This window comes from Heliangelus exortis, chromosome 8, assembly GCF_036169615.1.
Source record: "Heliangelus exortis chromosome 8, bHelExo1.hap1, whole genome shotgun sequence".
Taxonomy (NCBI): domain Eukaryota; kingdom Metazoa; phylum Chordata; class Aves; order Apodiformes; family Trochilidae; genus Heliangelus; species Heliangelus exortis.
Window position 1 is genome coordinate 13,490,783 of NC_092429.1, and position 21,413 is coordinate 13,512,195.

Here is a 21,413-nt window from a genome sequence, read left to right on the forward strand (position 1 = left end):
TCATTATCACTCTGAAGTTTGTTAAATTGTCTTACCCATGTCGATATTAATATGAAATAGCTCTGGGAAATACAAATAAAAGAGTAGAAAAGGGTCCATTGTATTTTTAGTTAATATTTTTCTGATGTGGGAAGCCTTCTAGCCATAGAAACATTTAAAATACAAGTCTCCATTGAGATTTAAATGCATTTTGGGATAAGATAATTTTAAATCATATCAGGAAGGCTCAAAACCAATATAATTACAGTTTTGAACTTCCCACTTATTCTGAGTTGCTGAGTAATTGCACCAAACAAATGTTTTCAGAGTGGGCTTTAATATAAGGAATCACAAAATGTATTGGATTTTCATTTATTAAAAAATATTGTGATTCAGTAATTGTTTGAAGAAAATTGACAATTAAGAAATCTAACTAAGTCTCTTTTTGAAGAAAAATTAACCTTAATTTTCTTCAGGAAAAAAAAAAAAAAAAAAAAAAAAAGTTGACTTCAATAGAAGTAGGTCTGGGCAACTCAGAGTCAATTGGAAAATAAATTATGCTAAGTGCATCCAGACTCACCAAGTATCTTTAAGAAACAGAGTGTTCATAATGAACCAAAGTCTTCTAGAAGCTTAATATGACTTTAAAGTAAATAAGATGAAAAAATATTATAAAACCTTTGTTGACCAGGTGTTTTTCCTTTTTATCAATACAATATATTCCTATAATGGCCATCACATGCTCTGTCATTAAAATGTGAGCTTTCCTTTCAGGTGCTCTGCCTCAGACATATGGAATTCTCATCTGCAGTTTTTACCTCCAGTCTCCAAGTTAACCACACAGAGCTCCAGGAATGACAGTTTGCTGCAAACACAATTCCTTACCCTGGGACTGAGTGAGTTAATTTGAATTTACTAGAACAATTAAAAACTCCTTCTCCAAAACATAATCTCAATTTTAATACAAGATATAAGACATTTCCCTATCTCTGTGACCTCTAAGTTAATGTTGTTGATGAGATTTAACAGACATAAGTAATAGGACTGGGGATATGGTCTTAGTTCACCTAAGACATGTGTTCACAGAACACCTCAGCTTTTTTTAAATTATTGGTGAAAAATAAGCATGAGGTTCTTATGTCCTGATGCCTTTCATCCTTTCATTCCTATTCTTCCCTAGACGTAATTTAAACTTTACTTGAATTAGTTACTATGTTTGCCAATATTTTGTTGTCAATCTAATGCCTCTTGCGTTAGGTGTTTAACAGAAATATTTCACAGAAAGTTCAGATGAAACCATAAAACCAGTCTAGTTTATATGATGGGAAATTTTTCTTCTATAATTTTTTTCATTTGAGTTGCCGTTGTCAGATCCTCCCTGCAAAATCCCATAGTACTCCTCATCCTTTCTTAAAATAAAATATGTGCACATCAATCAAAAATTGCCAGGGTCAAAAATTCTCCTAGTGCTGCATTACACCAGTCCATGGCCAAATGCAAAACTACTTGTACCAGAGCATATGCTATAGCTATCAGGGGGTGCACTGGTAAAACTGAAAGCAGAATTTGGAGCAACACACAGGCTGAGAGCTCAGCTTGTGGTTTAGTCTGTACAACTGTCTAACACTAATCCCAAGTCAAAGAACGTGGTAGGAGTGTAGGAGTTTACCCTTGGAGATCTCTTGAGTGAAGCACAAATGGCAATCTCTAAGTGCACTGAAAGAGTGAGTGACCAAAGAAATTGAATGCATTCAATCACTTCTAAGACATCTCAGCTGTGTGTAGCATTTTGATCCTGTGCTTGAGTAAATGTATGATTAAATTTTTATTAAAAGGTAAAGCTCCTGTTTTAATGATAGTTAATTATATATAATTAAAATGAAAGGATTAATAGTATTAAACATTTCATCAGAGGTAAATATAAATATAAATACATATATTGTAGTATGATTAAATATGAATATATAATACGGAGCATATATTATCTTTAGTGCATTATGCAAAATTGCAAATGAATAACATAATATATGAAATATCATTATAGTGATGGGTACTATGTGAATTAAAAGCCTGGGTCAGTACTTCTATGTTCATAAAATCTAGTTTTATTTTGGGGGGCACTAAGCAAAGACTAGTTGAGATAGACTTAAAAACTATTATAAAAACTGTGCAAAACAGATGCTTACACTTTATAGCTACATCAACTTTCCATGTGAAAAGTGAATCACAGTGCTCAATGACCTACATTTTGGCCATGAAAGAAATAATTTTTTGAGTAATAAATTAGAATTTGGAAGTACCTCATTTCTAACTAACTGTGAATCCATACGTCTTTTTCTATCCTGGTTTTTCTATCCTTGTCTTCTCAAACCAGGACATAGTCCTACTTTCTGATTATCAGAATCTTTGAATCAGACCTTAAATATTCATACACTTGATGTTCCTTTTGCACACCATTTGCTTATATCTGACATATCTAATATAATTTTGCCTCTTTTTTTCTAACCCCCCACCCCTGCCCCAGTATTTAGAAAAACAACAACACAACTTGATTGTTGTGCAACCCATAGGTTCACCATGTTTTAAAGTCTAACATTAATTCTGGTTATCCTTTCTGACATTAGGTACAGAAAATATGTATCTCCAGATGTAAATTGCTACAAACCCACTGGACCTTTGTCCGTAACATTTTCTGTGTTGATGTAGTTTAATAGGCTGAGAAATGTGTTAGCTTTTAAAGTAAATCTTTAAATTGTGTAGTTTTAAATCAAAGAGATGTTTTGGTCTCTGCAAACTATAAGGAACTTGTATTTTTCTAACAAGACCTTAAAACCCTTGGAAGAATTTTAAGGATTTTTATGAACCTCTGTATGCATTCTTTAGCTAGATTTTGGCATTGTTTCAGTGTAACTCCAGTACAACTCAATCAGTTTATTTTATAATTAAAAACAAGGAAATAGTAACAAAAATACATAATATATGGTACTTGTGTTTATAATAGAAACATCCATAAAGAAAGAAACATGTTCTAACTCTTCTCATTACCCCAAAGGGAATTGCATCTTTAATCACACGAGGCACAACGGCTTTCTAATTTTGTTTAAAGTGTTTCAATACTTACAAAAACCAGATCAGGTTATTGTAAATCTAGAGCAAATTAGAATCATTGGCCTCTGCTCAGCTGTATTCAAGAATACTATGTACATCATAAATTTAATGGCATACTAAGACACACATCTGTTTCTATTTTGTAGAAGTTAATAATCTAACTTCAGAGTTTTTAAACATTACTTTCATTAACTAGAAAATTGTGAAAAATACAAACTGCTATAAGTCACAATGCATTGCTGCATCATGCTAAGGGAAATATAAGCACTGTGGGCCTATACAGTAAAGCATAATTTTCCTAGAGATATGTGTCATTGTCTGTTTCATGACCTTGCATCTCCTCTGTTTACGAGGGAAAACATCACTTACATGAACAAAGCTGCATTGCTAAGTAGAATCTGCACCTGCACATGGTAGATTTCAATTTATATTTTTACTAGCAAATGTCTTTCACAACAAGGAAAAGCCTTAATTCCCTAAACCTATATAGATAATGACCTAATGACTTTTCTTATAGATAGCATTCTATAATCCAAGCAAATAATCTTCAGATCAATACATATATTGCAACTAATTTTAAAGATATTCTTGTCACTAGAATTAATAAAAATGTTGTGCTGCATGGATAAATCCCAGTACATACTTACTTTCATAAAACTTACTCCGTGGTCTAGTGTGTACGTTGCTTCATACAAATGTTTTTATTTAAAGATTTAGTTAAATAACAGATTAATACTTTGTCTCATTCTGTATCATAAATTAGGCATCATACGCAATTTACAGAACTGGCAAAGAACCAGCTGTGCAGGATTCATTGGAGAAATACATCTCTGTTTTCAAATTTTGGTTGTAAAGAAATGAACTTCCTCGAAAGAAACAAAGGTATTACCATATATGTAATAATCTTTTTGAAAACATACTTGAATTCAATGGCAAGGCAGAATAGACTTCATCTGCCAACTTCAGCACTGAAATAAAAGATTTAATTTGTAAGGTTTACTATGATAACAGATTGTAAGGTGATAAATTTTAACCAATAAATTCTTTGGAAACTCAAACCTGGGTTGCGCTAAGTGGCAAAGTTAAAGTATGCAGAATATTAAATTAAATCTTTATTAATAAAAATTACAATGTCAAGAACATAATTTCTTACAGATTTTTTTCTCTTCAAATCTTTTTATTAAAAGACATACAGTCTCTGGGAAGTCAGATGTCACTGATGTGCTGTTTTCCTTGTGCTAAAATTACCTGCAGTAGTAGATACTTTGCATTAAAGCTTAGGGTGCATAAAGCTGAATGGGATTTATGTAAATAACTGTATGAATATGCATCTCACCTTTTACCAGTGCTAATTTCAATGAGCTATATTTGAAAGGGAGTTATATTAATACATACAACTGATAGGGAATTTGCACATTAATTTTACTGTCAACAAAAATTCTAAAGAAAGCAAATTAAACCAATGTAGCCATATAGAGAGGTGACAGGAAGAGAAAACAGAAAGACAAAACTGGGCACCTAAATGGTACAATGCAAATTTGTGGTTTATTACTCAGTAAGATCCAGTGGTTGCATACACAGGAAATTCTCCCATTCCTGTGTAAACATGTACAAAGTTCTCACTTTGCTTTCCAAGCATTCAATAAAAAGCTTAAGAGTGTTGTCTTACCAATATATTAAATGTAGTACCAGATAAATATGGAAAGATCATATTTTGGTGCTGATTATTCAACAAGCAGCAGCCAGTGCTCATAGTGGGATGGGGAATAGCATCTTAATTAATTATTGAATATATTTTAATATTTATAATTAGCACTAGTATTAAGCAGTCAATTGATGTTCCTCACAACAGAAGCATGGTAGTAATACCATTCTTTGAGTGCAGTGTTTTTAGAAAGGCGTAACCATACTTTCAATCAGATTCAAATACTATTTGTCAAAAATATTGAGGTCTGTCAGAAGAAAATGATCATTTAATTAAAGAAAAAAAGGTGGAATATCTTTGATCCCTATACTTTAGTGATATTAATTCCCATGTGCTGCAGGTGTTTGTAATGTATAACAAATCATTACTGAAACAGAGGCTTTTATAGGCAGTTTCGGTGAAGGAAAATGACTGTTCGTACAGCTGCCAGAGTTACACCTGGCACTGTAACACAAGCATGACAAAATGTGAACTAGAAGATGTAAGACTGGAAACAAATCTGAATCTCTCTCTCCATGCTCTGCCCGTGCTAGTTGACATGGATTGCAAAGCAGTGCTGATGTAGAAAGTTGATGGGGATGGGGGGGCTTGTGGGGGAGGGGGGGGGCGAGACGGAATTTGCTGCTGTTTCCAGGCTCTCTGACCAGTGATCCATGATGCATCTCTGGTATCCGCTCCAGAGGGAGCCAATCACATAACTGTCAGCATTTCAATGGCAATCAGTACCAAGAGGAAAAAATATATTCTTATAAAAAAGTCTAAGGGACCAAGTCCTTGGTTTAAACTGCAAAATAAAATCAAAGCAAGTATAACCAATCAGCTGAGGTTACGAGCACTTCCAGAGTGGCATGGAAAACTGAGAAGCAGAACCAGATGAAATCTATGTAAAGCACAACTTATATATCATGTTGATTAAAGCTATCTATTAAAAGTTCTAAATTAAAAAAGAAAACAACAAAAAATCCCAGGTATTCTAACGGAGTAACACCTGGTGACACACTGGGAAAACAGTTAATGTGAAATGAAAGATAGAAGTTTGGAAGCAAATATTGCTCTCATGCCCTGCCTTTCAATAAGGGAATTTGAAAGTTGCAATCATGAGGTGAGGAAGTCCCAGTGGGAGGTTCTTTTCTGTTCGTGATTGATGGTGAGCACCCTGTTCTTTCGTCTTCATAATCTATTACCAAATCTCTGAACTTGATTATTGTGATGATGGGAAAGATTTTCATGTAGGCATTGTATAGAATTCCAACAACTAGACTCCTAGGGATAAACGTGGAAGGAATTTAAGCCAGCCCCTAACTTTAAAAAACCTTCTGCTTCAATGCTGCCTACGTGGGGAAGATATCCCTGATCAGTAGGCATGTTTTTATATTAAATTTTTCTACAGCTCTAATGTTGATCTTGCTGAATATCGCTTCAGTCAAAATTAACTAGACTGAAGGCATCTGTGGCCATAGCATTGCTAAGATTGTCTATAAAACAAATCTAAGCAGTTAAAGGTGACTTACATGCTCTAAGAACATGCAACATCCACCAATACAGTTAGCTTGTCTCTAAACCCAGTGGGAATCACCATTTTCTTTTAAGGGTGTAGCTTTCTTCTGCAGCCAGCAGTTAGACACTTGTCCTAAGTGTGTGATACAGAATCAGCCCTGTCCTTGCCTGAAGGAATTCAAATGCATCTCTCTCCCCAGCTAAACTGTTCTCTAACCCACAGCCTGACTGGACATGGAGATATTCTCTGCTTCTCCTGTTAAAGTCATACACCTGGCAGAAAATGGTTCAAGATTCACTGGGCTAGAAAGTGAGAGTACCAGAGGGAAAATGATGTTGTAGCTTAATGATTTGGGCAGTCAAATGGAATAGGGAGGCATGAGTTCTGGCCAGTGGTGCAAGAATTTGATGCGTTTTATTCCATAACTTCTCAAGAAAGTAAATAATAATGTTACCCTCAATGTAGGCATCTAAATACGTATAGGTTTGTAGAGCTCTGCAGATGAAGATGAATTATCTCTTCAAATCTCAGACTATGACATTAAGAACATGGATTTTAATAGTGCCTAGGATGATTATATTAGGTGCTTGAGTAAGAAAGGAAAAGCCTTCATTGATTCATGCTTGCAAAGACAAGTTTGCCTTTGAACTCTACATTCTTTGTTCATCTTTTGTACATCACCTTTCATTTTGTGACCCACAAGCAACAGAAGAGTTTCCAGTGACCTAGGTGATCTTACAGTTAAAAGTTCTCTGTAATGAACCTAAGTTTGAGATCTGTGATTGGAGTTAAATATAATTGGAGTTAAATATAACATAAATATATCATAAAAGGGAGAGAGGTTTGGCATAGATATCCATTTCTTCCCCTGTTCAGTTTCAAATCTTTCTGCTCTTTTATATCAAGCAGTAAGGTGTAAAGAGGTGAGGTGAGGTGGTGAGAATATACAGCGATCTCCACACATACCAGTCTCAGCTATGGGGTACTTCTCTGGCAAGAGATACAGAGATTTAGCAAAGCCACAGCAAATTGTATAATGCAGTTGTGTAAGGGGGAGGAGGAGAAGCAGCTCCCTACTTGCCATGAAAAATTACATTTATTTTAAGTAGAAAAAGTCTATTTAAAATAATTTCTTACTGGTCTCTTGGGCCTTGCTTCTTTCCTTAAAAACATTATTTGCCACCCAAACAGACATAATGCCTAAGCAGATACACAAGTTGGAGAAAAGGGAACCTAGAAATGTGCAAAACTGTTTGGAGAATTGGGATCTCATACTATACCTCTTTCCCCAAAAGCTCAGCACTGCAGTTGCTTTCCTGGTATGATCGTTTCAGCTTCTGTGCTGAGCTTCTCATGTGAAAACAGGGAAATGTAGTCATCCTGTTTTAAATGTGTTCTGCTACGTGACTCCTAACAGCTCAATCTTGAAAACTCTTTGGCCTTTATAAATGCCTGCAGCATTAAACTGAATATTTTTCTCCGCTAACTTACACCCATAAATACCCAAAGCCCAAGTAAGGAATGTACTTCTTCAACAACATGAGCACTGCTGCTCCCTCAGAGTCACTTTTCAGAGACTGGAGAGGCAACTGCAATGTCTTAGCGTGCACATAAAAAAACCCTGCATCTAAATTCACTGGTAACGATCATGTTGATCTCGTAGAATTTATTAATGTGATGATACAAAAATTCTGTCTCAGAATAGCTAATTAACATGGCATACACATGCTTGTGTTTCATAGCTGCATGTTCTCTGAATAAGGTAGTTTCTAATATTACCTAATTAAACAAAATTAAATCAATTTCTATCTAAGAAGAAACAACAGCTTTGTTGAATAAAATGATCTTCATTTTCTTGAAGCTCTTTAAATTAAAAACATGAGTTTCTACAGTTGGAAAAAAACATCCATGGTTAAAATGTTTGAAGCCCATCAATCTCTTTAACCACACAGCTAATGTTTTCCTTCTGTTTTCTTTGAATGAAATCACCATGAGTGGTTAGATGTTGATTTAACATAAGGCAAATGGAAATGGGTGTTTCCTTAGTCATGTGTAAATTTTATTTTTAAAAACAATTAGCAAGTGTTATGAGTAAGTCAATGATTTTGTAATTTCTTAAATAATGATATTGATTATGAGTTATTACAATTGATTACTGAAGTAAGCCATATAAAATGCAAATTTGTATTACATTTATTTGTCAGAAACAGCTGACATCTTATTTTATTGATGAATTTCATTTTTTCCCAAGTGACATTAAAATCAATTACTTAGTTTAAAAGACTGGTAATTGTCAAGATATATTTCCAAACTTTTCAGACAATACACTGGATGTTTCCTCCTATGGGTTGTATCATTCACACTTTATTTATATAAATTTGTCTGTAAAATTAATTAGGAATTTTCCTAAATGAAACAAGCAAAAATTTGCCTTTTCAGTTGTGCTGAAATGGTAAAATCACATAATGGTTTCTTACTTTTTCATCATGGAAAAAAACTCCATGTATTTACATTATACCAATTAAACTGTGTCTTTATATAACACCAATTTTAGCTGATGCTACTGCACTACATTTATACAACCTCTTCTGTCAGTCTTTACTAACATTACATCTAATTATAAGCTCATTGATACATTATTCACAGTATTGCATACAGATAGGAGGAAATGTCAGTTGCTAGTATTTAAAGTTCAGTCATAAAATTCTAGTAATAAAAAAAATAGGTTGCATAAAATCTGTGTAAACCTTTTCTCATGGGGGAACTGACATGTAGGGCAACACAAAATATTATTTATGCAAGCATTAGAACAATTTAAATTAACCTTTTTAGGAACAGGCAGATGTAAGCTGCAATTCTGTGGAAAACAGAACAAAATTCCAGTTAAGTTTACAAGATCATATTACAGACATCATGATCTGGCTAACTTTTACTGCCAGTTAAATCATTTTTCTCAAATGCATCACCTTCAAGTACACAGCTGACAGTTAAATCTTTTCCAGTTATTATTGTTCTACACGTAGTCCACCAAAATGATAACTGATACACAGTTCTTGTGATATTATTACAATTTTCTTTTAGTTTTTCAAGAATATGATCCAGGAGGTTATACTAAAGCAGTTTGAGAGCAATATACAGAATATACAGCTTAACATAAAACATTAGAAAATTTAACATTACTATAAAAGGTAAATAAAATATTACCAAATTATTTTAATAAGTCTATAGCATTTTTTTAGTGTTTTCAAATTATGCATTTTTCACTGTTGCAACAAAACTAAATTTTAATGAAAATCTACTTGTCTGTACTTATTTGTGGCGTCTGCATGGAATGAGATACATATTTTATAGGGAAATGGCATGAAGCAAATAGTAGGCAGTTTTAATGGTGAAACATTCAAATATTCAAATTTGACAGTAATTCTGGCTGAGTAAAAACTAAAGAATCAGATTCAAATATGCCATGGGTATATGTGTGTACAATTTTACTGTTTTAAAGAAACAGATGGTCATTACTGTGAATTAAAATTAATTGCTTAAATAGTAATATTTTACTTGCCAAAACAATATATACCTCTGACAGGTATTCCTGTATCTTAATCCAGATTTATTAAAAATTAACAGAGGCATGCGTATTCAGAACAAATGCTGAATCAACTCTGTCTGAGTTTTTACCAATTGTTAAAAACTTGGTTTTTACAACACAGAGCTGTAAAACCTGGAGTTGTAAAACTTAGTTGTAAAACTCCATTTCTGCATGTAGAAAGAAATATGATTCCAGAAGTTTTGGGTGAAAAGAGGGAAAATAAACTTCAGTCATGCAGTTGAATCCACATAGGTGAATTCACTTCAATTTCAACAAATATTAACACAAGGCCTAGTTCTGCAGTTCTTTTCAATTTTGTGGGTAAAATATTTTACAGAAACCATCAGAGGTTTTGCTCCAAATAGAATTCCTCTCTTTCACATTCTCTCAAAGGAAAATCGCCAACCCCACATAATTCTTTTATGCTCGACTGTTTTCTGGCTAAATCCTGTTCTCATCAACTAAGCAAAGGGCTCTTAGCTCAGGGCTATTACTGAGTATCTACAATCACTTTTATTTGGGAAAAAAAAAAAGTAGAATTTGTTAGTGATATATTTTAACACTCTGTTAAAATGATAGCTAATCAATATGTATATATATTTCTACAACCCTCTTTTTAAGCATGTTTACATAACAGATGTGTCCAAACCTTTCAATGAAAATCAGTTTCTAATAAAATACATAAGCATGTCTCTATGAGTTAATTCCAATCAGAAATGCATAAGGGGTTATTTAGAGTTTATACAGATGTTTATATGTATATTTTCAACAGGAAAGGGCAGTCAGCTATAGCAGGGATACAAAAAGGAGAGAGGACTTTTAAAAAAGGGGGAAAAAACCCAGAGAACCTGCTCTTTTGCTACATTTTGCTCTCACAGTAACTCATACTTTTAAGTATATGCACTAGGTACAAAAGGATGACACAAACACGCGGTCTCTTGTCCTCCCATGCTGAGTTTTGTTTTGAGTCAGTTTGCTGATGTAACCCAGCTGAAAGCAGCCTCAGGGAGATGCACTGCTCACTGTGGCAGAACTCCTCCTTTGGTCCTAAAGGCCTGGGACTGAGCTTCTACTTCCCAGTTCTCTAACAGGTACTATGAGTTGAGGAAGGTCACTGTGACTGTGGCATGCTCATATTTCAGTATGATGCCTTAGATACTAATCCCTGGGATTACTGCCAGCACCGTTGAAAGTTTAGTGTGCTTTTGAGGAGCCGTGGACCAGCTCTATCATTCCTACTACCTCATGCTGCAAGGTTTTAAAGATCCAGTTTCCTTTTAAACAGGTCACGTTTCTTTTAATACACGTTACAATTTTCTAAACAGGAACAGTGATCGCATAGGTATGCAAAGAAGTCAAAATAATTAAGTTTAAAAATAAATCATTGCTATTGACAAAGGTAATGATCCTGGTTTCCTGGTGTGGTTGTGGGTGTTTTAAGCTGAATTGTAGATATGCTTTGGACCTAGAAGAGTTGACCAAGCCCCAGGTGGTCCTGTCTTGTGCACGTGATTCTGCCAGCAGATCCAGTTGGGAGGATTTCATTTGAGTGCTGCAGATAGAAAAGGGACAAGCCCCCCCATCCCCCCCAAACCTAAACAACGGGGAGGGGGGGAGTTACCAGGACAGGTCTGCGCTGCTTTTATCTCTCTCTGATTTTCCTCATGGCCACAGTAGCCAAGCAAGCAGCCTGTTAGAGCTGCCCTCGCCGAGGGCGGACCGGGGCTCCCTGTGGGCCTCGCCTCCCCCCCCCCGCTCCCAGCCCCCCTGGGGCCCGGCCACGCTGCTCTCCGCACAGAGACGAGCCCTTGCCAAAGCCCAGCTGCTCCTCCCTGACCTTGAGAGCTGGAAATTGTTCATGTTCCTCATCCCGAAAGGTCAGAGCGGATCCTCAGTATTTTGCACGAATACAGAGGATAAAACACCCTATCAACATTCCCAGAGCGTGGTTTCCAAGACCGGATTTTTGGAAAGAAAGCAACAGCGCTACTAGACTGCGTTTTGTATCTAAGCACGGGAATGAGTCAACTTAGTCTCCTTTAAAACGTTTCCAAGTGCTGTTTACCCTGTCCTGACATGTTTTCCTTAACGTACCGCCGTGCTTGGGAGCACCGTCCCTGACGGCTGGTGCGGGCACGGAGACCCGCGCTGGGCGGGCAGTGTCCGAGCATTTTCAACGCAAAGAAAGGGAGCAAAGGAGCCCAGAACGCACCGAGGGGGAGAGCGAAATCCCCCTTTATCCCGCCTATCGCTTGCTTTTGGTACTGGTCGCTCAGCCTGGCGCATTATTTTTGTGTGCAGGCAAGACGAGGGAGAAGACACAAGAGTGGTGCAGCGAGTTGGCCCGGGCCGCGCAGCCCAGCTCCGTGCAGCACCTGAGCAGGGTCCGCCGCACAAGTTCGTGTGCGCGGCCGCGGTGGAGGATACGGCCAAGGAGAGAGTACCGCGGAGACGCCTGCCGGCCTGCAGCGCGCCAGCAGCCCAGGGGCCGCCGGCGAGCGGAGAGGGGGGCGGCCGCAGGCCCCAGGCCCCAAGCCCCAATCCCAAAGCCCGGGAGCGACCGGGCCTGAGGCGGCGGCGGGCGGGCAGCTCCGCGAGGGAGCGCGCCCCTCGGCACCCGCGGCTGAGTGGTAGGGAGCGGGCAGCGTTGGCACGCAGCCGATCTGCTCGGCTTTTGGTGCCGAGCGGCCGGGCGTTTGTTAGTAGCCCTCACCACCCCCCACCCTAGCTGGAAGACGGGCGGGGGTAGGAAAAGGCAGGAAGGGAGAGATTTTTGTCCTTCGCCGGTGCTGCTCTACGTGATAATATGTTTATATGATTAGCTGAGCCCAGGGGTGGGGAGCGGAGGGAGAGGGGGTGGAGATTGGAGGGGGAGGAGGCTGGAGGTGACTCCAGTTCAGAGCCGGCGGAGAGTCTGTGTCAGGACTTCGCAATCCCCAGTCACACACGGAGAGGTGCATGAGCAAAAGGGAGGCTGCGATACAATTCATTGGGATTTTTTTTTTTTTTTTTTTTTTTTTTTGGTGTGTATGTATTGCGTTTTTCCCATTGCTGCGCGCGTTACTAGCTCAGCGCTCGGCGCCCGGTCTCCAGTCGCCGGCGGGGCAGCAGCACTGGGAGAAAGAAGAGAAAATCCGAGGAGGGGCCGGACCTGCACCCCGCCAGAGGCCAGAATGTCATCCCGGGAGATGTAAATCCGGTCGGTGTGAGCGACAGAGACACAGAGGAGGGGGGTCCATTGTAACATTTTCGAGTTGTTCCCCGCTACTCCTGCTGCTGGCATCGCCTCGGCTTCCCGTCTCCTCATCGTTGCACAGAAAGGACTCCAAAGGCTGGGCACACACTGCGCCCGTCGTTCCCTCCATTTCGTTTTTTTTTTCTTAAGAATTTTAATTTTAATTTATCTTTTCCTGCGTGCGGGAGCCTGGCTGTATCGTACGTTTCGTGCGGAGCGGAGTGTCGGAAACTGCAGGAAAATGTTGACTTAGCCCCTGAAAAGCCTGCCGGCTGGCTGCTTGGAGGAGAAGCCGCCTTCTGCTCTGCGCTGCCCCAGCCCGCCGAGCCGCAGAGCCAGCCGCTTCCCGTTGCCTGCCCGAGCCCGGCGCTCGCCCTCCCGCCCGCTGCCCGCGCCGCCGCCGCCGGAGCCCCGGGACTAGCCCCGCCGTGCTCTCCCACAGCCCTGCGCTCGGCGGGGTGACCGCGCCGGGGCGAGAGATCCCGGCCCGCCTTCGGCTCTCAGACAGAGGTAAGCGGAGCTCCGCAGTGCAGCCTCGACGCTCGTTTTTTTTTTCTTTTTTTTTTTTTCCGGCGCCTGCTCCTCACTTCTGCCGGTCCCCACCGAGCCGCCGGCGGGTAACCTCTTACTTTAGGGTCTTGCCTCGGTTGCCGGTACCCGAGGCCGCGGCCCCCCCTCCGCCGCACTCCCCGCGGAGGCCGCCACCCGCCCTGCCGGCCCCCGCCGCTTGCCGAGGAGGAACGTGCCCCTCGCTGCGGCGGCGGTGGGCGCGAGCAGCGCGGCAGCGCCGACCCACACGGCCGCTCTCCGCCGGCGCGGAGCCGGCCCGGGCCGCCCCTCCCGCCCCCGCAGGCCGCCCCCCTCCCCCAGCCTTGCGGAGGGGCCTGCGGCAGCCGCGGCGGGTCCCCGCAGCCCCCGCCCGCCGCCGGGTGGCCGCCCCGCCGCGGGGGCTGCGGGGCAGGGGGTCGGCCCGCGAAGCAGGCCCAGCCGCAGCTCGACTCTCCCCGGCGCGCATCGCGCAGCAGGGAAAGTTGCATCCGTTCAGTAAATAATTACCTGTTGCGGGTTTATTTTTGTAACTCAATTGAGTGCCCATCGACCAGCCCTTGCGTGCAGGGCTGGGGAAGGGGGCGATGTGGCCTTGGGAAAAGGAATAAATTACCCTTTGTCATCTGTGGAGTGAGAACAACTTTTTTTTTTTTTTTTTTTAATTGTTATTTCTGTTTATTTTCACATGTAGAAATCTGGGGCCATCTGGAGACAGAAAACAGTGTGTCATGAGGCACCGTTGCTGTGTCTGGTTCTAAAAATAACATCTTGTTGTTAGTCTGCGCTAGCCCTGCTGGGGTTTGAACGTGGTGTGTCAGAAAGTAAAGAGCTGCTGGTGCTCAGGTGTGTTTTTCTTTGCGTAGAAATACCCCTGTGCGCGACGGAAGGAGTCCTGCAGAACAAATGTTCTGCTGTTTGGTTTCCTTAGAGGCTCCGGCTCCCTCCTTTTGTTGCTTGCCACGAAAAGAGGTGCCATTTCGCATCATTCTGCACAAATTGTTTGAATTAATGCAAGTGTGAATTCTTACCGTTTGAAGGAGGGTATTAGCATATCAAAGGTTTCTTAGCTCCGGCTCAATTGAGAAAACTTCAGCTTGTCTTCCATTTGCTTCCAAGCAGAGGCCCAAAGGGCAGTGGGAATTGTAAAGGGGTAAAATGGGGAGGTGGGTTTGGGTTATGTTTCTGAACTTTTGCTGTTTTGCAATTAAGCGAGTGAAAAACAAGGTCCCTTCGCTGCAGAGCCCTTGCGAGTGCTCGGGCAATTACGCTCTATTGATTAATGGTTTGTTCCGAGGAAAAAAGTGACCTTTTATGACAGGCACTGTTGCGTGGTTTCTGATGTCTCCTCTCTGTTAGGGGGATTTAGAAAGCCCTTTCTGCCGCACTCATGCTCTGGGTATGGCCTACACGCTACTGCGTGCGGGGACTGACTGAATGGGGAAGACCTTCTAATTACTTCAGAAAACAAATGAAATCTTGTAATAAAAGACCTCTCGATTCCAGACCTTTGAAACAAATATGCATCCCTCCTTAATGGGTGGGTAGGCTGCAATAATAGATATTTTTAGGACGAGTTTTAGAAGAAGTTTGACCACCGACCATATGCTTCCTTTTAATTAAAAAAAAAAAAAAAAAAAGTGAAAATGAGTAATTCCTGTAATCTCATTTAATCAATGATACTGTATTTATTGAGATAACTTGATAATTTGTGAGATAATTTGTGGTTAGTATTGCCCTGTAATAAATAACTTGAAACCAAGTATGGCAAGCATTCTCTTATGGTTGCAGTGTAGGGCATTTATCGCATTGCAAGTTGTTTTACAGGACTACATGTTTGAAGCTTCTTATTCTTTTGTTAGTGTTTCCTTGAGTCTGAAGGGGGATGTGGCCCGGCCTACCTTTTTATTATCTTAGCAAATGAATATTCATAATCTAGCAACCCCAAACCAAACAAAATCCAGTTATCTGTCAATAAGTTGGGAGCTTTTCCAGGGACCAGATGTTTCTTGGAGACTGTATTCTGCTTTTTATCTTTGGCAAAAGATAAAACAAACAAAAAACAAAACCAAAAAAACCCTGCCTTCCTTGCATGTATGTTCCTTGCTTTCACACCTTTTAGTTGAATGAGAGTGAAACATACTAATCTGTACATTTTCAGTTTTTAAAAAGTTGGTGTAAATGCTTGGTGATGTAGCTTTTGGTCTGTTGTTTGTGCGCTCGTTTTGGCTTTGTTTTTTTCCCCATCATTTGATGGTTTGGAAGGGGGGGGTGTCTCTTTTTAAGCCATGAAAGTGTGGGACTTTAGAGTTGGATGTCTTCACTCATGTTTCAATTTCCTTTTCTTTAATGAAGGACTCAGTGTGTATGGTATGTCTTGGCAAAGAAAAAAAAAATCCTGCTAGTTAATTAAATACTTTAGATAATATAGGTTTCTGTTCTTAAATGGACGTGACCATTTGGGCGTTTTGTAAACAGATGCCTTTAGTGGTCCTAAAATTGTGCATCATTACTTTCAGATAATTTTCAGTAGTTTATTTACCTAATGCCTTCCGCTGTCTGAGGAAATACCTTTTGGTGGTATAAAAGGAACATATTGATGTAATTGTCATTATCACACTTAAGTTGCTGTTAACTAGTCTGCTTTCAATGCAGAGTGCTATAAAGCAAGCGCATTATCCTTTCAGCTATTAGGGATAATCTAAAAATTGTCTTGAAGATGCTGCACTTAGGTTTCTATGATGGAAACCCCAAAATCGACAGAGCTTTAAAGTGAAAAACAAAAACCAGCAAAACCCAAAAAAGAAATCCCCTAAAAAACAACAAAACCCCTCCCTCACATAGTGGAGAGAAAATTTCCAGCATTCAGATGACAAAATCTGATCACTTAGAGAAAAATTAATGTGCTGCAGCAGCACTTCAGCTGCCATTTTCAATCACTGTGGGTTACTATGTGTTGGCAATAGCAAAAAAGTGTACACGTTCAGATAGCTCAGGGAGCTGGTAGATGGGGGAATTGGGGTATTGGATCATGTGGGGTAGGACAAACCTATTACTTCAGGTTTTGACTTGAGTATTTCCAGTAAAGTTTGGTGTTTTTTTCTTCTTTTTTTTTTCTCTTTTTTCTTTTTTTTTCCTCTTGGCTCCCCTGCTCATTAATAGACCAACATCAAAGCAGACAACCAAACTTCAAAATGTTATAAAAACTAATGTAAAGATACAGATCGCACATGTAGTCTTGCAAGTCTTAATTTAAGACAAGCAGTTGGAGTTTTTATTGCTGCAATTTTCACAATCAGCCGATACATTAACACCAGGCTTCTGGGTGTTTCCCTTCTTAAAATGAGCAAGAGGAGAGCTTTAAAAAGCCCCCAAAGTTTGCTTAGTTCTTATTTAATCACTTCAGAAGCTTTCTCAATGTTTTATTTATTTCTTACTGCTTTTAATGCATAAAGTCAGGAAAGGGGGTTTCTCAGGAATTCTAGTCTCTAGTAAGGAAGCACCTTATTAAAATTTAAATAAGCAAGGTCATATAGTCCTAGGAGTTGGTAGTCTTTATGGTTAATAATATATATTATGATTATTTTTATTTCTGAAAAGCAAAGTGTATACATGGCATTTTGAGTAATATATATATATTTTATGAATAGAAACAGTTACGATATAGAAAAAATGCTATAGTCGTGAATGACAGCTTCTTGTAAAAGTCCATAATTTTCACTTCAGGATGTTGGAAAGAGAATTCTCCAGTTAGGCAAAGTATTTATCAGTTATATTAGCAGCATATTTCTATATAGTGTTTCATTTATTTAAATAATGGTATCCATACAATATAATTAATAGATTATTATTTCAAGGGGTCAAAACATAATCATAACTTTTTACTGAAATCTGCTCTAAAAAGTTTACTTCCAAGCCCTTTTGCATCTTGTGTCGACCTAAGACTCTGACATATACATAAGAAAATACTGTTATCTTCTAGTATGGCTCTCGATGAGGATAGCATCATGCCTAATAATAATGAAGGAAGATCTACCTATAACCATTTAGAGATATTTTTATATTTTAAAAAAACTGCATTTCCACTGAGGAATGTCTGGTAATAAAAGAACTGGAAGTAAAGATTAATGATTTTACCTGGTGAACTATAAGAGAAGTTAAACTATGACTGGTATATAATTGAAATCATATTCATGCATAGGTAGACAAGCAGCCACTTATAAAGCAATATACTTTACAGCACAGGCTAGTGAAATTTATAGTCACATGTGTTACTTGGAGACATCATGTTAAGCAGACTCTTTTGAAGCATTTTTTTAGGATTGATGTTTGTGATGGACAAAAGCAATTTGAAATTGTGAGAAATTCACCTTTTAAAGCATTTATATTTTGTTTTGTTTTTATACCCCCAGTTTGAAACAAGTAAAAGATTTAAACCATCACAGTTGTAATTGATGTCAAGAAAACTAGAAAAGCAAAAAACTATTTTAAGGCCATTCTCAGTACTCTTAACAATTGTGTTTAATATTTAAGTAGTTTTCAAAGATAGCTGCATTTTGCTTCTAATAGTTCTGAAAATAAATGTAGTAGGTGGCTCTGTTGGAATATTGGTAGTTTGCGATTTAATGTGTATGCGTGTGTATATATTCATATACACCTGGTTTAGGAAACACTTCCAACTTTTTTTTTTTTTTTTTTTTTTTTTAGCAAATAAGAGTCTTTTTAATATTTTTCATTTAAAAGATGAAAGGTGTCAGGCATGAAGTTCTTTTCAGTAGAAATTTTTTCTTGGGGTTCATGCTTTCCCTCCACCCATATAATCTAAGAGATATTTCTGCAGCATAGGCTGTGAAGATTGTGTCGTCTGCTACAAAGGATTTAGTACACTTGCTTAATGAATGGTAAGGTTTTACAGCATTCTGTACATAGAAACTGATAGCAAACCAGAAGTTGATTCCTTAGAGGGGAAAAAAAAAAGCCTTTACATGTGGAGTGGTAGCATCTGCAGGTTACAGATTGTTACATTAAATGGAATATTTTATGGGCTTTAGAGAAATACGTATTCTGTATATGTCATGATTTTTTTCTTTTCATAAGAGATTGTAATGATCCAAGTTGCTCTAGCCTGCTATTTACCCAAATTGTTTAGAAAGACATAATAGTAAAAACCATTGCAGCCTGACTGAAGCAAGCACAGTGCTTAACACCTGCAGGTAGAGTGCAGTCTCCAACAAAATGCTATTGATTGTTATCCTGGCATTAAGCAAGCTTAAATACAGTTTGCTTAATTAGAACAAAAATTAGTTTTTTGAGCAAGGTACTTCATGTTGGGAGAATGTTGTGATAGTTGTCTGCTAAGTAAAATCCCATCACACTTGTATAAATTTGTTCAATTATCAGAGCAGCTAGGAGGAGGAAAAAAAATCAATTTACACTGAAAAGCACCAGAAATAAGATTACCTTGGCTAGTACCAACTTGCCAACACTGTCTAAATTGCTTAATATTATCAAACGTTGCCATTTTTCATGTTCAGTGAGAAGGATATCGACAGTTCTACATGTCCAGGTCTGCTATTTGGCTCTCTCTTTCTAAAGTATGAGCATGTCTTATTTTTATTCTTACAATAGTAGTTACAGATAAATTGGAGGATCTAACAGTAAGTTTATAAAATAGATGGAATAATACCATTCACTGGAGAAATAGTATTTACTTGAGATAAGTGATCTCAACTATTTTTTTTTCTTCTGTCTAGCTTGTTGTTCTTGTAACTGACAAATGTAAATGCCTTAGCAGACATTTCGGAGTGAAAAGAAAGAGATAAAATGTAATTACTTTTCAGGGTGGCCCTGACGAGTCCTGTGTTCTTGTCTATAATACAAAAAAATATCTTTTCTCATCACCTCAGAATATGAAGACCATTGTTGCTTCTGAATATAAAAATATTTTCTGATTTTCAATGTTGACCTCTGTATTTATCTATAGCTCCTCTGTGTAAGCTGGAATCCTTATAGCCATAAATTCTAGTCACTGTTATCCAACTGAGCATTTAATAGAGCACCTAATGGACTCTGCTCCTGTATTTTTCTTGAATGCATAACATCTCGCTTCATTCAGTCACCAAAACTAACTTTGCTACAAGGACAGGCAACACGACAAGTTAGAATCAATGGACCATTTGTAGGTCACAAAGTCAGTTTACTGGAATTTCAGAGGAAACTGGTTGAAAAGAGAGGACAAATGTCACTTTGAATAGAGATGTTTAAATCAGACTTCTGCCTTAGGGTAAAATTTAGGTCTGTTGTAGCCTAGATGTAATGTCTCCCTCTACAGAGCACAGCATTAATCATGGCTTGACAAGTGATCATGGGCTGAGAAAAATAGGGCCTGTCTAGGTTGTGTGGTTATTTTTTTTTTTTTTCTAGTCTTAATCTCTTAGGAGCACATTATAAACACTAACATTTACACAGAAAGATATAAGTATCAGTGTCTGTATTTCAGTAGTGGAAGTAGCTAGCTTCAGAGCAAATCTAGTTAGAAGCTAGCAAGAAGCTACTTGGGTTTCTTATATAGATGCAGTATTAAAAATATTTCCCTTTTAATGTAATGCAGCTTTCTGTCATCGGAGATTTATCTTACACCATTTCATCATACAAATGTGGTAGGAGTCTAGGTCTGCCTGTTCTGTCTAAATAACTCTGAAATTACTGTCTTCACTTCAACAGTGTTTTGCGATGTGTTTACCACTCAGGAAAGATGCTTCCTTTTGTCCAAGTGGCAATATAGGGGAAAAGTGCAACAGTTTAAAAAATTGTAGTGCAGGTTGACTTAACACTGATCAATGTATAAGAGTGTTTTTTAATACTACGCTTATGTTTTAATGGTGTGGTACTTGGTCACAGTGAGCTCCAAAAACTGGATTGAAATAACAGGAATTAAGACTGCTACTTCAGATCCTGAGTTCTGACACTGTACAAATAAAAGCATGTTTAATATGTTAATTCTTAAATTAGATGTTGGGTGTGTTCACACCTTTCATGGTAAAGAAGATTGCTAAAGAAGGGAGTTTTCGTATTGGGCTTTGCTGCCTTCTGTGATGGGGACAGTGTAGGGAGCAGCTGAGCGCTGAGTGTGAACTGCTGCTGGAGAGGTGTGTTTCCTCAGTCAGATTTGTATCTGCAACTCTTGGAAAAAAAAAATCCGCAAAGAAGCAGTACAGCAATATATCACTGGAGAATTTTGCTTTAAAAATTAGGCTACTTCTGTTTATTTAGTTGCCTCTGGACATGATAAAATCCCAAATCTCTCATTTCGTGTAGGTTGCTGCTTTCCTTTGTGCCCTCTGTTGGTGTTTTCGTATCAGTCGACACCTCAAACCGATTATTGCTCTGAGTCTGGATGACAGAATAATCTAACACCGATTACTGTTAAAAATTGTTTCTGGCAGCTGAGGAGGGGATGACCGACCTTGTTGCCGACTATCATACTTTGCAGTTGATGGGATCTGGTGTAAGTAGAGAGAGAGCCTTCCTCTGAAATTAGTGCTGCAGTGGGGGAGAGAGATCACATGCCAGAGGAGACTTTAGTTCACCTCTCTACGTATTCCCTTACAGTATCATATTTATCATTTGTTGTGGCATAGCAGTGTACACCAGTGTGAACAGTGTTCTGAAACAGTGCCCTCACAAATGGCGTTGCTTCTAAATAGAAGTGGTATTTTAAAGAAAAGATTTCTGAGAACAAGCTCTGCTGTTGCCT

General features: G+C 38.8%; 1 protein-coding gene across 19 annotated transcripts in view; it reads left to right on the forward strand.

Annotated features, from left to right (window-relative positions):
- Nucleotides 1-21,413, forward strand: part of ADGRL2 (adhesion G protein-coupled receptor L2) — a 388,507-nt gene that overhangs the window by 219,483 nt on the left and 147,611 nt on the right. For 7 of the 19 annotated variants that reach the window (XM_071750516.1, XM_071750518.1, XM_071750513.1 and 4 more), the window contains exon 1: nt 12,801-13,621. The gene's annotated coding sequence lies outside the window, so the exon portion shown is untranslated. Of the gene's footprint in view, nt 1-753; nt 876-12,797; nt 13,622-14,031; nt 14,156-21,413 lie in introns of those variants that run through there. The other 12 variants (XM_071750506.1, XM_071750511.1, XM_071750512.1 and 9 more) reach the window with 6 other exon arrangements.